The following is a 14,899-nucleotide window of genomic DNA, read 5'->3' as shown; positions in this document are numbered from 1 at the left end:
GTAAACTCATTCTCATATTAAAAAATAAAATATCCATATTCTTTGCACATTGTTAATTAGTTGCAACTGGAAAAAAATACACTGAGGCACACTTGGAGGGGAAAAAAATAGAAGATGTAGAAGCATAGTGACTGAGGAATTGCCTTGGAATCTCTAAATGAGTGTGATCTTCTGTAGTATACTAGAGGCCAGCTTCAAATTTAAATACTGGTTGGAGCAAAGTATTATGGGGCTTGAAGTTCAGCTTGTAACATAAGAGGCTTCTTCTTGTTGTTTCTGAGTTCTGGATTTTTTTGTGTGTTGGCTTCTTTCTACATGCATGGTGACAAGATGAGTGGGAGTCAGTTGGGGTTTTTTTTTTTTCTACCTCGTGATGGCTTTTTATTTTTTCTTTCCTCCATTTCACTGTGCTTCTCTACAAGCAGGCTAAGGTAATTAATTGTGATTATTTTATATTGTATCAAACTCTTATCTCTTTATCTCATCCCTGAGCTTTGGTGTGTTACTTTTTCCTCGCTTCTCTGTTGGGGTAGCAGGCAGATTAACCTGTTGGTTTTGCTTTAAACCATTACAGTCTTTATAGGCACAGTGAGACTTGGAGTATCTGTATTCATCTGAATGCCTCAAGACTGAAGGCACTATCAGACCAAAATAGTTCAAAGATAAGAAAACTTCAGACAAATGAATTATCAGCAGAAATGACTTTTTAATGCAACTTTGGAATCTGATCATCTTGGTTTTCCCAGTCACAAGAGCAGTGAAATATAACTTTTGATTTGTTAACCTCTTCATAATTTTAGACAAACATAAAAAAGCTGGAGAATTTCTTGAACAAATATATGCAAGAGAAAATTAAGCTTTTTTTTTTTTTAAGAAACAAACTTGCAAGGCCATCAGGATATTGCATAAAAGGCAATAGTTGGATTTGCAAAGTTAACAATATTAAAGCTATCTTAATCAATAAAGAATATTTGAAATAGTAGCTTGACATCCTCTGAGTTGTCTAAGCTCTAATTTGTCTAAGCTCTGGCTCTTTTTTCTGTAAAGGTGTGTTTGAGCTATCATCCTCTACTATTCCTGTTTAAATGGAATCTCCCCTTCATTAGTCTATGAAACTAGGACTGATTTTTTTTCCCTGTATAGGTAAGCTAGTATGCAAGCAGGCAGATTTAACCAATGGTATATGATTTATCAAAGTCTTTTCACCACAAATTCTTTGTGCAGGACAGAATGAAGAGGGTGGCTAAACCAAAAAAAGAAAAAATATAGGTATGTAAAAGTATTCTTTAACTGGGCTAGTCATTGACGACCATAATAATTCACTAAGTCTTTTGACATCCATAATTAATTAAAGGTCCAGAAGTCTGGGGGAAAATGCTGACTAATGTGATTTAAGGCTATTAAAAAAAGGTAAATATTTAAACTGGTCACTAAGGAATTTCCATACTGTTAGAGTTCATAGGCAATGATGCTTCATGAAGTCTCAACATTTTTCAGAAGTTGCCTTATATTGATTTCCTGACTCTGTGAAGATGAGTAGCATAGCAATATGTATGATAGCTTTTTCTTGCATATGATTCCTCTAGGATGGGAAAATTATTCCATGGCTTGATGCAGTGAGTGACAGTTATCAAGATCAGTGTGGTGCTGTACATTGCAGAATCTAGGGCTCAATAAAGAAAGGTATGAATCTAAATAAATATCTCAAATTGCTGATTGAGTGGTTTCTGGATTATCCAGAATGGTTATATGCACAGCAGGTGGGAAAACACAATAATATCCTTAAAGATTATAAATATGATTTATGAATTTATTATTAAAGTAAACCACTATATAGATTTGTCAAAATGGTGCAGAGAATTAAAATAACTACAATGAATTATACAACACTTACACCTCCTTAGAGAAACAAGCTAGTACTTTCCTGAGAGGAGGAACCACCACACTACTTATTTGTGTTGGATGATAATATAATTTCTGACCTTCTGAAACTCCATCTTATTCCCTCAGGGCAGTTTTCACAATCATCACTTGCATCAGCACTGGGTTTGTGTGGCTTCTCAGTGAGTCAAAGTGGTAGAAAGCTGACTGCAGATAAATAAATCCCTTGTTTTTCAGCTGAGTCAGAGAGTTGATCTGACTTATAGTCGTACAAGCGTAAGAGCTCAGGAAGGGAGGAGGAACACTATTTGTGGCAGCAGCCCAGTTTTACAGCTACTTAATCCAATGATGAAGCCACACCCTAGGAGTATACTTTCTTTCCTCTCCTCCGTCTTCTTGAAATGACTATGGCCATCAGTTTTAACTTTTCAGACCTTTGTAAGAATTAGATTTAAGACTCCTGTTTAACACAACAAAGATTAAAATTCAGACATCTATAAATCCTATCTCTTCTAAAAGGAACTGAATATGTCAACATTAAGACAAAACCTATATTCACTTTCCATCACCAGTTAAAGTTAATCATGGTTTTACATTATAGTCAAATCAAATTCTAAGTGGTTCTATCAGTCTATAGAAAAAAAACACCACAGTATTATTTTACTCAAATTAATTTCAAAAGCATATTTACTGTAATTGCAGAGGAAGGGTGTTAAAAATGTTGAAAATAAATTACAAAGCTCTTTATTCCTGTCCACCTTTACATTTTCTCAAATGACAACTACACTTGTCTGGCGTATTAGTAATCTCCAACCAAAGCACCATCTTTTTGCCTTCCCTAGCATGACTAATTATCTAAATGGTGTATCCTTAAGAAGGAGTCAGAAATATGCTTGCAATTCATACAGGCTGAGATCACATAATGAAGGATGTATTTTAATCCCTTTGATCAAAGCCAGTGGCGTAATAAGGGGGTCAGACATTTTTATTCTCACTAAAAGGGAGAATGCAGATGGCTGACACTGAAATGTTCTAGGGGAAGCATGAGAAGTAGAGATGTTTATAAATTGTTGTTCAGATAAGTGGGTTTAAAGGTCAGTTACAAGGTGTCATGTCCATACAGTTCTGAAAAGAGATGCCTGTGATATTCTCAATTGTGATTAGGGTGTAGCTATATGAAATGTAGGGCAGGTATCTTCATCTCTTCTTTCAGCAATCTGCTATTCCTTTAGCTTATGTGATCTGTGGAGCTTAACAATGAGTGGATTTGTCATCAAAACAGTAAAACAAAAATAAAAAAAAGTATTTGTCTTACTTAGGGCCCTGAAAAAAACTATATATAGCCACTGTATTATTGATGTGAATCAGCTGTACTGCATTTAGTTTGGGGCTCTTCAATACAAAAAGGACATTGAGGTTCTGGAGAGTTTAAAAAGAGCAACTAGGCTGGTAAAGGGTCTTGAACACAAGTCTTATGAGGAACTGCTGAGGAAACTGGGATTGTTTAGTCTTCAGAAGAGGAGGCTGAGGGGAAACCTCATCAGCCTCTCCTATTACTTCAAAGGAGGTTGGAGCAAGGTCAGAGTAGGTCTCTCCTCACATGCAATCGGTGACAGAACAAGAAGAAACTGCCTCAAGTTGTGCCAGGGGAGGTTAGTGTTGGATATTAGGAAAGGTTTCTTTACATAAAGGATTATCAGGCACTGGAACAAGATGTCCAGGGAAGTGGTGGAGTCACCATCCTTGGAGCTGTTTAAAAGACTTATGGATGTGGTGTTTAGGGACATGTTTTAATGGCAGTGGAGTAGCAGCAGTGATGGAATTGGGAGCTCTAGGTAAGGGTTGGGATTGATGATCTCAAAGGTTTCTTCCAACCTCAACAATTCTACAGTTTTATAATTCTGGGACCTTTACTTTTGGTAGTGATTGACTTAGCTGTCTTGTATATCTTTATCCTTAGGAGTTATTTACAGAAAATATTTCCTTCCCTGGCAAGAATATCTTAAGAGATTATTTTAGTATACCAGTGGCAATACTATACAGATCTGTAGTGACATGGACTATGTGGGCTGCTTTATGTACCTGGGACTTTTTTTTTTATTTTTTGAGAGAGGTTTTGAAGTCAAAAGTAAAGTAATTATTTTGGCCTATAAACACCCATAGCAACACAAGTTGTTCTGTGTCAAACCATGCCAAAACATCATTCTGTGTAAGACTGTCCTGGTGTCAGAGAGAACAGGAAAGGGCTTTACTAGTGAAGAATATTGATTGCATAAGTATGCCACTAGGTATATATGAAGAACTAAACACTGGCAGCTTGTCCAGAATGAACACTTCAATAAGTACTCCCATTTCCCATTTCCAGTGGTGCACTAAATCCTTGCAAGAAGATTCTTTTGCTTTAGTGGTCCTTCTTTGTATATTTTCTTGCAGTATTCTTTCATTTTAATAGTGTTCCATTTTGGCAGGAAGGAATATTATGAAAAGATCTTTTGAGATACTACTGCTTTAAGAACTCACATAAGCAGACTGTGAGGATCAACTATTTCTGTACCACAGAGAACAACCCAGGAAAGCCTCATGATACTAATTGGCCTGCAGAAAAAAAATAATGCTTGTTTTGTCTCTTAGAGTCATCTCTCCTCTAAAACTAGTATCCTTTCTTATACAAAAAAGAAATCCCACCATCCTACCACGTAACTTATGATACTTTTCCTTAGTTATCAACTGTATTTTAGAGAATAAACCCTCTGATCTTTCATCTCTCCTCCCTCCAGGACAGCCACCATCATTAACTAGAGTCCTGTGCATACTGTGCTCTTTGTTAACCATTTGGTAAAAAAACTCCATCTGTAGGGTGTGTTTATGGTGTTCATGAGTTTGATGCTCTTCACTAAGCATCTTTGATCTAAAATTGCAATCCCTTTAATGTTTGCTAACTAGGAAAAGAAGAGTACAAAGTGAGGGATGCAAGTCACTTTTACAGATTCTGGTCTAAACAGCTAGCTCATAAGTTGTGTTCTTCTGATAAAAAGGTTTACAGAGCCTGTGAAAAGCTACAATGGTGTGTATTTTTGTTGTCAGCAGATATAAACCAAAAGTGCAAGCTTAAGAGGAACAAATCTCCACTGTCACACCATAGTATTTCCAAGGATGTTTTCAGCTTCTTTTGGTGTGTAATGCAGCTAGTAAATGAGTTGTAAAAGGATGAATTGTGCATTTTGGACCAAAAATATTAATAAGGTACTTGCATAGCAATGGAGAATTCTTTAAAAATCTAAAAATTATGTGTGAGATTTGAAAAGATTTTTAGTACAATTTTCATCTATAATGTTGTCTTCAGTTACATCAGTTTAATATATTACTAAGAGTGTCTCGTAAAAAAATAGTCTTTAGCCATAACAATAGGGTTGACCTATCAATGCTTTACCAATTTTTTTAGAAAAAAATACTCCAGTTCACAGATATAACTCCAGCAATAAAATCCCTGAGTACTTTAATTTCTAGCATAAAAAAAGAAATCCATTCCAAATATCTCGGTACAAACACTTTAAAAAGTGCTAGAAATCACTGTCTGTGGTAAGAAATGCATAATGAAGATGAATTCCAAACTAATATATGAAACAATAGGAAGGAAACAAAAATGTGGCTATTACTTATGTTGAAACAGGAAATAACATGCCAGTTATATGTGAAAGTGTTACCCCACACACACACACTTAGGAAAATCACCCAGACTAGACTCAGCCAGCTCTGGAAATTTGAATGAAGTTATTTATTTACAGCTAGCACAATATACAAGCAGATATTTACAGTATATACAGTTATAGACAGAAATATACAAGGTAAAAGATAACACAGAAACACAGCTCCCCTCCCAGAAACCTGAGTCCCCAGGAGGGGCTCCCAACCACCCTTCCACCTTATGTCCCCCCGCTTCTCAACCTTACCTCAGTCCCAAGGAAGAATGGAGGTTTGGCCAGGGGATTAGGAAGCAAAGTGGGTGAATCCGAGAAACCGCAAAGAGGCTAGAGAGAGAAATGCAGCTTGGAGCTCCCCAGCAGAAGTGACTTATCTATGTTTGGATTCTTGTTCTTATATCTCTCAGCAAGCCTATGAGTGAGGTAGACATCACCATTGCTTTTTCCTTTCACAGCCTGTAATCTAATTCTTCTCACCAAAACATTCTAGCTAGACTCAAACTAACACACAAGGTAAGACCCAGAAACAAAGCAATTCCCATATAATTTTCTTAGTTTCTGTAGAAAGGAACCACAAGGTAAACAGCACAACCTGACAGGTAAATTTTGCCAGGGAAACTCAGAATTATACACACAGGAATAGCAGAGTCTGGAACCAGCAGAATCTGGAAGGTCATCATCTTCTTCTCTATATCTGTTGTATAAAGGCATTGATGAGAACATGACTTCTTGAACTTCTCTGGCAGGATCTGAAAAATTAATGTCCTGAGTAAACACAGGTTACTTTGTTTTATCAGGCAGCTTGATTTGGCAGATAGCTGCTCATGATGTATTCATAAATGCATTATAAAATTAGTGACTTTACATTTATCTTCTGTTTCTAAGAGATATTATTGAATTGGCTAACTTGTATGTCCAAAATATATGAAATAGCTTAAAATAAAGATCTGAATGTATTAAGACAAATAAAATCTCTTCCCTGTTCCAGATTAGGTCTTGTCATTTGGGTTGATATTGCTATTTCAAGCATTTTGAAATCCCTTGATGCCATTTTTTCTTTCTGGTATAGTTTTCATATGTTACTTGAGACTAAGTCTGAATACAAAAGTAATGACACCATTAGACACTAGATCACATTGCATAAGCTTACAGAGAGCACTTTACAGGATTTTGAAAAATCTTGTTATTAAGTTATAGCTAAGCTATTCAGTAACAGATGGTTCTTTTTATTGTTTGTTGGGTTATGTTTGGTTTTTGTTTTTTTTTTTTTTTTGGGGGGGGGTTGGTTGTTCCTTCTTTTGTTTTTACTGCCTGACCATGAAATGCAATAGACTGAAACAGATGTACGAATTATCCTCTTAGAACGTTTGTTTTATTCAACGCCCTGCATGCTGAAGGTAAGAGAGATGGTAATGATTTGGGAAATAGAACTTTTGAAATTTGAAAACATAACCTATAACTCATGAAAGTTCATAATACTGTAGTGCTTCAGTTACTTCTAAAAAAAAAAAAAAAAAAAAAAGAAGAGAGAATTCCTTTGTAACCTCTCTTGCTAGCAATCTAGGAATGAGCAAGCTACGTGAGTTAAATTTTCAATCCTGTGTCCTGACTTGCCTCCACAGTTTGCCCTGACAACTGAGGAAAGATGAAAAGATGTATGACATGGTAAAAGAGCAATGTTTGGGAGACGAAAATGGCATGTGATAATTATATGAACACACATAGTTTAGTCAAAACAAACCATTTTTAGGATACATATGGAGGCTACATATGCCACATAAGCAGTGCCATGACTAAAATTTACTTGAACACTTCTTTAATAATACTTATTCTGGAAATAAAAGTGGTAAAGCAGGAGAAGAAAGTCTCTGATGTGTTAGAAGACCTGACACCATATTCAGATTTTAGAGATGCAAGAAACAAAGGGTAACAAATACTCTGAAAACGACAGCCTGCTGAAGTCTGACATAGAGGAAATTGCACTGAACTTAGCCTAAAGTCAGTCAAAGGGCACATCTGCATGGGACATTGCAGACAGAGGGAATATCATTTAATGCATACTCTGAGCCAGCAGGACATGGAGAGTGTGATATCAATCCAAAAATCATTTATCCACTTTACTGCAGCAACACAAGCATGTATCCCTGTATCTTCTCATGATGTATTATTTCAGGATCATCAACGCATTGATGTTGTGATGGCCCTCATCAAACTGTTTTTCAACTACTTGCTTGCAGAAAGACAAAGGCTATCTGGACATACTTTTTTTTTTTCAGGGTAATGGCCAGATAGGACAGGGCAAAAATCAAAGAATCTTAGCCTCAGTTTTGATCCATCACGGTAATGGTCTCCTCATTGGAAGGTATACAGGAAGGCTGTTAGATGAACAGACACATGCAGTCTAACTGGGGTAATCAAATATTTGAAGTGCAGTTGTCATCTCTCTAGGCAAAACTCCTCATTCCAAATAAAAATAACTTAAAATATGAATAGCAATTATGCATATGAATCTTTTCACTGAACCCAGCAAAAAATACTGTTTTTACTAGTGCTCAAAAGAATACAAAGTTATCTTCAATCTTTTGCCAAGGCAGAAAGTCCTGTATGGCTAAAAGGAGAGTAATCTGATTTTTTTTAAAATGTTTCCCTGTTTTTTTTTATGTTTAACTTGACTATAGGGGGTCTCTTTAAGACTTTATATATGCTTTCACTTTTTCTTGCTTTATATGGTGACTTTTATGACTTTTTTTTAATATTTCATGCATGGTGAGAGGAGTTTGTGGCATAACGAAAAAATGCAAAAAAAAATTAGAACAAATTTATTATATGAATTATTCACAATGAATAATTGACCACCTCTGTCAATAGTTGGTCATTTCTCTGTGTCCTGCCTTTGGTCCATGTCACATTAGATTCTGAGGTAACTAGTTAACAGAAATGCAACAGATGCAGGATCTTCTGTGATCCTCTTTTAGAAGTGCATCTTTTTTAACCATTCATGCAAGCTTAGAAAGTAGAATTGTAAAAAGCAGGATGTGTGTGGAAAAATGGGGAGAAAAATATGGTGTGAAGAAGGAAAGAAGGGAGAAAATGTACAATTACATTTGTTGGAATCCCCCCCTAAAGTAAATATTCACTATACCTTTATCAAATCAGTATGTAAACCTAGACTGTGAGCAAATCTACTCAGTGATATTAATATGAATCATCTAGCTGAGTAATAAAAGAACACTATTAATCATTTAATCTCAGTTTTCATACTCTAGTAATTGCAAATGTAACTAACTTCAGCTGGAGTCCTCAGCTAAACACAGATGTTGAGAAGACAAACATTGCCCAGGAGGTTATTTTCAGCAAGTGATCTGTCATTGCCTGATATATATTCCTTTATAAGAAAATCTGCTACCTGATATGTCTGTAAATACGGCAAGTTCTCCCTCCTGATGACTGTACCAATGTTTGCTCAAAGGTAGGTAGCTCCAAGTCTCCTTTCTCCCTTTCTTACATTGTTTATGGTAAAAGAGTCCTATGTTGAATGTAACCCATTGGTAAAAGAGTCCTATGTTGAATATAACCCATTGTGTAGTTTATTTTTTTTTTAATAACTTGAGATATTAATCTCAATTCCAGAGGCAGATAACAGAAAAATTATGTAACTGTATACAGGAATTTACACTATATAGGTCTTGAAACTCATCTCTATAGAGTTTTAACACCAATATCTCAGCCAATGGCAAAATAACTTTAAATGCCAACATGCTGCTTGAAACAAGGGTTAGTCTCCCTTTCAAAATGAGACTAAAGCATCAGACAGACAGACTAGTTTATGGATGCATCTTGTTTCCCTTGTTTTGACTACATGGCTATGTACCACAGCTATGAAAAAAACCAACTTTTAATTCTCTAAAATCAAGGAGACAGTAAATACAGAAAGGTGTAGTATTTCCTGACACTCTTGTATGTATCACCAAGTAACATGAAACAAGATTTTGTGCCACAAAATGATCCCCAGAAAAAGCCACATAAACCACAAAAGGAAACTTCATTCCTCTTTTCTTCTAATATTGGAAGTGCTGCTCTTAGTCAAGCCAGGAAGCAGTGGCTTTCCCTAGCTGGAGCCATGAACTGTAAAAATAGGCTTATCGTTTATTGACCTTTGGGTGAGAAAAAAAAATTTAATGTTACCTCTGCTAGATACCCAAGACATCCAGTCCAGCATTAACAAACATTGTGTTAACAAATACACAGGGTTTTCAGCTGTATCCTTCATTTTTCCATATGAACTGTCAACAGAAAGCATGAAGTTTCACCACAGTGAGAAACTAGACTGGTTTTACCTGTTCTGGCAAAGAAACCACCTTAACCAGCCACAGATTTACTTGAAAGGGAGGAGAAAAGTGTTGAAGGAAAGGAGGAGAGGGAAAGGTAAACACAAGTGGCTATTGCTTGCATTTCTGCAACACAGTCTCGTCTTACTTCTTTCTGCCCCTTTCTCAGGTCACAGCAGCATCTGGCCCTATCTGAACATTTATAGGGTGGTTTTTCAGCCTATTGACAATTAGGAACACTAAGGCTAAGGAGATAATTTACTGTCATTGACAACCTGTCAGAGTCAAGAGTAGTTAAAGACTCTTTCCAGGGATGTATGATATAAGCGCTTTAACTCATCACAAAGAAAGAGCTGAAATTCTCTACGTCCTATATTCTTAAACTGTGAGGTTACTGTGTGAAAGAGGTCACCTTTCATTCACTTGAGCTTTGAATAAAACTGGAGTCCTTCAAACTATTTGGACTTCGTATCTACAGAAATTCATAAATACAGCCTGAGACAAAGCTCCTCAAAATGATTAAGAATGGTAACCCTTGCCTGTGGATCTTGGATGCAAAATATATAGGGAGACGTTTAGATTTAATAAAAGAGAATTCATTCCAGACCAACACAGAAGCAGGAGGGTAGTTAATTAGAGAATATACTGATGAAGTCTAGGATATTTAAGGACTTTTACTATCCAGAGGGTTTGAGTGAGAATTTGAAGACAACACTGGCAAATTGAAACGCCTAAATTGTGTGAACCTTTGCCCCTTTAAGCAAATTCCTTTAACTCTTTCTCATTCTGACAGAGAAATAGATTTGTATATATGTTGGCATATGACTCTTAAGGTTTTTTTTTTTTACTCAATGCAATTGTGCAAGCACTATTTGATGAACAATACATTTGCCAGATTTCCCCCATATTTGTCAAATAAATTATTCAACAAATCAGTTTTGCTTTATTTGACCAGCTATAACAGCCTTTCTGACTCTTATGCAATCACGACACCTATTAAATAAATAAGTATTCTTGCCTCCAAAGAGTCCTCTAAGGAGTTGAACAGCTGGTTTCCATGGTAAAAGCCTTGAGGGTGATTCTGGTTGAATACTATTACTTTTCCTTGGTATAGGATTGTGTGTAGAGAGAACTGAGAAAAAAATTATAACCTGAATACACAAGAACACTGAGAAAAATGAACTCCAAATTTGCCTTTGTTAAGAAAGAGTGAAGATTCTAAAGTTTGATTTAATACAAAGCAGGTAGGTATCTCATTTCTTAGGTGGATGAGTTGTAGAGTGACATCTGGGCCCGTGAAATAAAGCACCAAAAATTGAGTCTGCAGGACAGTGAGTTCCTCAAGATGGGTGATATCAGTCACTCGAGGGAGGAAATAAACTATTTAAGGTATCCATTATTTTATTTCTTTAATGTGAAACACAAAACTTTGATAAAGAATCTTGAAGAGCCTTTTTGTGATGAAGTACCTCACTTTTACTGGATAAATGACAAAAATATGCAGCTGTGATTCCTAAACATTGATGTTCAGACTTATTTAAGCTTGATATGGCATCTACAGATGTTACACATCTTTATAGTGTCTGTCTCATAAACTTTTTGTTCCTATTCATCTACAATGAATATTAGCTTCAGATGGAGTAAAAATCCTTTAAACAATTTAACAGCCAAAGGCCCTTTGTCATATGGCTCATTCATGACTTTCTAATCTAATCAAATCTCAGAGGTAAAACTGCCAGTGAAGTTGTTTTGAATTTGAATTGTAACAGAATATTAGCTTTAGTTTTCAGTAGAACTCTCCTAGTTTCTCCAACTTGAATCCTGTGTAGTAGATTATTTTCATAATCTTTTTGTTATGTGATGTCATAATTGCATAAATGGGGAAAAAACAAAACAAAACAAAATAACAAAAAACCAAACCAAAACAAATACAGACTAAATGAAGTAACAATCCCCAAACACTGTCACTCTTTCTTAAACTAACTGAAAAGGCTCTACAATGAAATATGGCCTTTTTTAACAACCTACCATAAAACAGTTGTCATCATGCAGAGGATTTAGTGTGCATTGATTTCTGTACTTTATCCTGTAGTGGAACTCAGTGTTTATCTATGGTATGCAAAGCTTCAACTCTAGTATGCATGAATGCTCTGTGTGACGAAAAAGAACAAGGGGAGGTACCTGTGGAAGTTCCAGAGAGAAAAGTCAATACTTTGTTTTCAGTTTAGTATTTAAGTGATGCAGAATTTAATCCATCCTTTAAAGCAAATTAAAAGAAGAAGTGTGTGAATGTCATGATCACTGTGATTTTTAGATAAAGTAATCTGAAAGCATTTCTCAAAGGTATAGATTAAATGCTCATTACGTAAATGTGCTTCCTCTTCAATCTGCTGTTTGTTCACTTAGATAAAGAGGTACACCATTTCCATGTCAAACAACTGCTGATTATGAATAAATATTTCAAAACTGAGAAACAGTTGTCCATAGCACATGAGAAAGGGAAACAAATAGGAAAGGAATGTCAATAAATTGGCAATATTAAATTTCAGTTGACTTACTCTGCATAATTAAAACTTGATGCTTGAGAGACAGTGAAGGGAAATGTCAACCATTCTGAAGTGTCCTAACATTTGACCTATTAAAATTGCACATGAAACCTTCAAAATTAACAAAAAATGTGCCCCACAATGACAGAGAATACTGCTTCTATGTACAAGACCAATCAGAAATTTTTCACAAAGACTTTGTGATCATAGAATCATACAATGGTTTGGGTTGGAAGCAATCTAGTCCAACCACTCTGCAGTTGACCACTACCCTTTGTATGTGGTCATCCAACCAGTTCCTTATCCACTGAACAGTCCACTCATCAAATACATATCTCTGCAGCTTAGGGAGAAGGATGATGTGGAGAACATGAGGTTCAACATGTCAAAGTGCAAGGTCCTGCATCTGGGTAGAGTCAATCCCAGGCAGAAATGCAGGTTGGGTTCAGAGTGGATTGAGAGTAGCTCTGAAGAAAGATACTTGGGTGTATCGATGAATGAGAAACACAACATGAGCTGGCAGTGTGCTCATGCAGCTCACAAGGCATATTATATCCTGGGCTACATCAAGAGGAATTTGGACAACAGGTTATAAGAGGCAATTCTTCCCTTTTGCTTAGCTCTTGTGAGACTACACCAAGAATACTGCATCTAATTTCTGGTGTCCTCATTATAAGGAGCTGATGGAGTGAGTTGGGAGGACAGCCACAAAGATGATTCAAGTGCTGGAAGACCTCTGCTATGAGGATAGGCTGAGAGAACTGGGGGTGTTCATCTTAGCGAAGAGAAGACTCTGAGGGGGACCTTATTGCTCCTTCCAGTACCTGAAGGGGTCCTCCAGGAAGGCTGGAAAGGGACTTACAAGTGTGTCTAGCAATAGGACAAGAGGGAATGGTTTGAAGCTGAGGGAGAGTAGGTTTAGATTGAATCTTAGGAGGAAGTTTTTCAGTATGAAGGTTGTGGGACTGTAATAGGCTGACTAGGAAGGCTGCGTATGCCTCCCCCCTGGGGGTGTTCAAGGTCAGGTTGGATGAGATCTTGAGCAGCCAAGTACAGCTGAGACACCCTCCTGCCCATGGTGGAGATACTTGAATAGGTAATTTCTAAGGTTCCTTTTACCCTAAGCCATTGCATGATTCTATGAACTGTGCCAAAGGGTTTACAAAACTCCAGATAGATGACATCTGTCAGTCTTCCCTTGTCCACTGATGTCATCATACCATCCTAGACAGTGACTATTTAGAATCATAGAATCAACCAGGTTGGAAGACACCACCAACATCATCCAGTCCTATCCAATCAACTAGACCATGGCACTAAGTGCCTCATCCAGTCTTTTCTTGAACACCTCTAGGGATGGTGACTCCACCACCTCCCTAGGCAGCCCATTCCAATAGCAAATCACTCTCTCTGTGAAGAACTTCCTCCTAACATCCAACCTATACCTCTCCTGGCACAACTTGAGATTATGTCCCCTTGTTCTGTTGCTGTTTGATTAGGTCACAGGATACATTAATATTTTTGTAGAGTTACAAAGTAAATTAAAAGCTGAAATAGATTTTTCTAACTGTATTCTTTATAGTATTTTCATAACAAAGAAAATAATACTTTCTGATTACTGACAGTTAAAAAAAAAAAAAAAGCCACAAAATATCACCACAAAGAAAAAAAAAAGTAATAGAAATTAGAATAAGCCAATCTTTGTTTACCCAAACCTGAAGGTATTCCCTACTTAATATTTAGATTTTTTAAATATGTATGTATAGTTACACATTTTATATTTTTTTTAGCTTTATGTTATCAGTATAATTGTTAATAAAAATGGATGGGGAAATAGAGATTTAGCTGGGTAAAACCAAGCATTCTATGCTTTGCTTAAGCATTTATTAGGCTACTACTGGTTAGACCAGTGGTTTTCATCTATAACTGCATGTTTCACTTTATTATACAATTAGAGATGCAATATGAATATTTTATGTTTTCATTAACTTTTCTGTATAGAGAAGGAATTTCATCTCCTACAAACAACAAAATCAGCCGTTCAGATCCCTAATGGTCCAACAGGAAAAAATGAAGTTTACATCTATATTAATGTAGGTTGAATGTAGGTTGAATATAGTTTGAAGAAAATGACGAAAATTAAGCAGGTTTTCTTCCATGCAGATGTTTCCATCTATTGAATGCAAAGAAACACAAAGAAGGTGGAAAACCAGGAGGAAGGTGAAGAAAAACAAACAATGCAGATTTAAGTTAAGAAGAAAGAAAATGGAGAATGTTCAGTCTGCATTCATCTTTTCTCCAGTCCCAAATATTTCCTTCTCTGAATTCTTTGCAGACATCAGACTCGTAAGTAGAAGGTAGATTTGAAGACACTATGTTCAAAGAGGTAGAAAGCTGTCCCTGTCCTTTGCTGGTGTCTCAAGTCAAATTGCTTGGTAGCAAC

This window comes from Pogoniulus pusillus, chromosome 4 (genome assembly GCF_015220805.1).
Source record: "Pogoniulus pusillus isolate bPogPus1 chromosome 4, bPogPus1.pri, whole genome shotgun sequence".
NCBI lineage: Eukaryota > Metazoa > Chordata > Aves > Piciformes > Lybiidae > Pogoniulus > Pogoniulus pusillus.
This window is presented reverse-complemented; position numbering follows the sequence as displayed.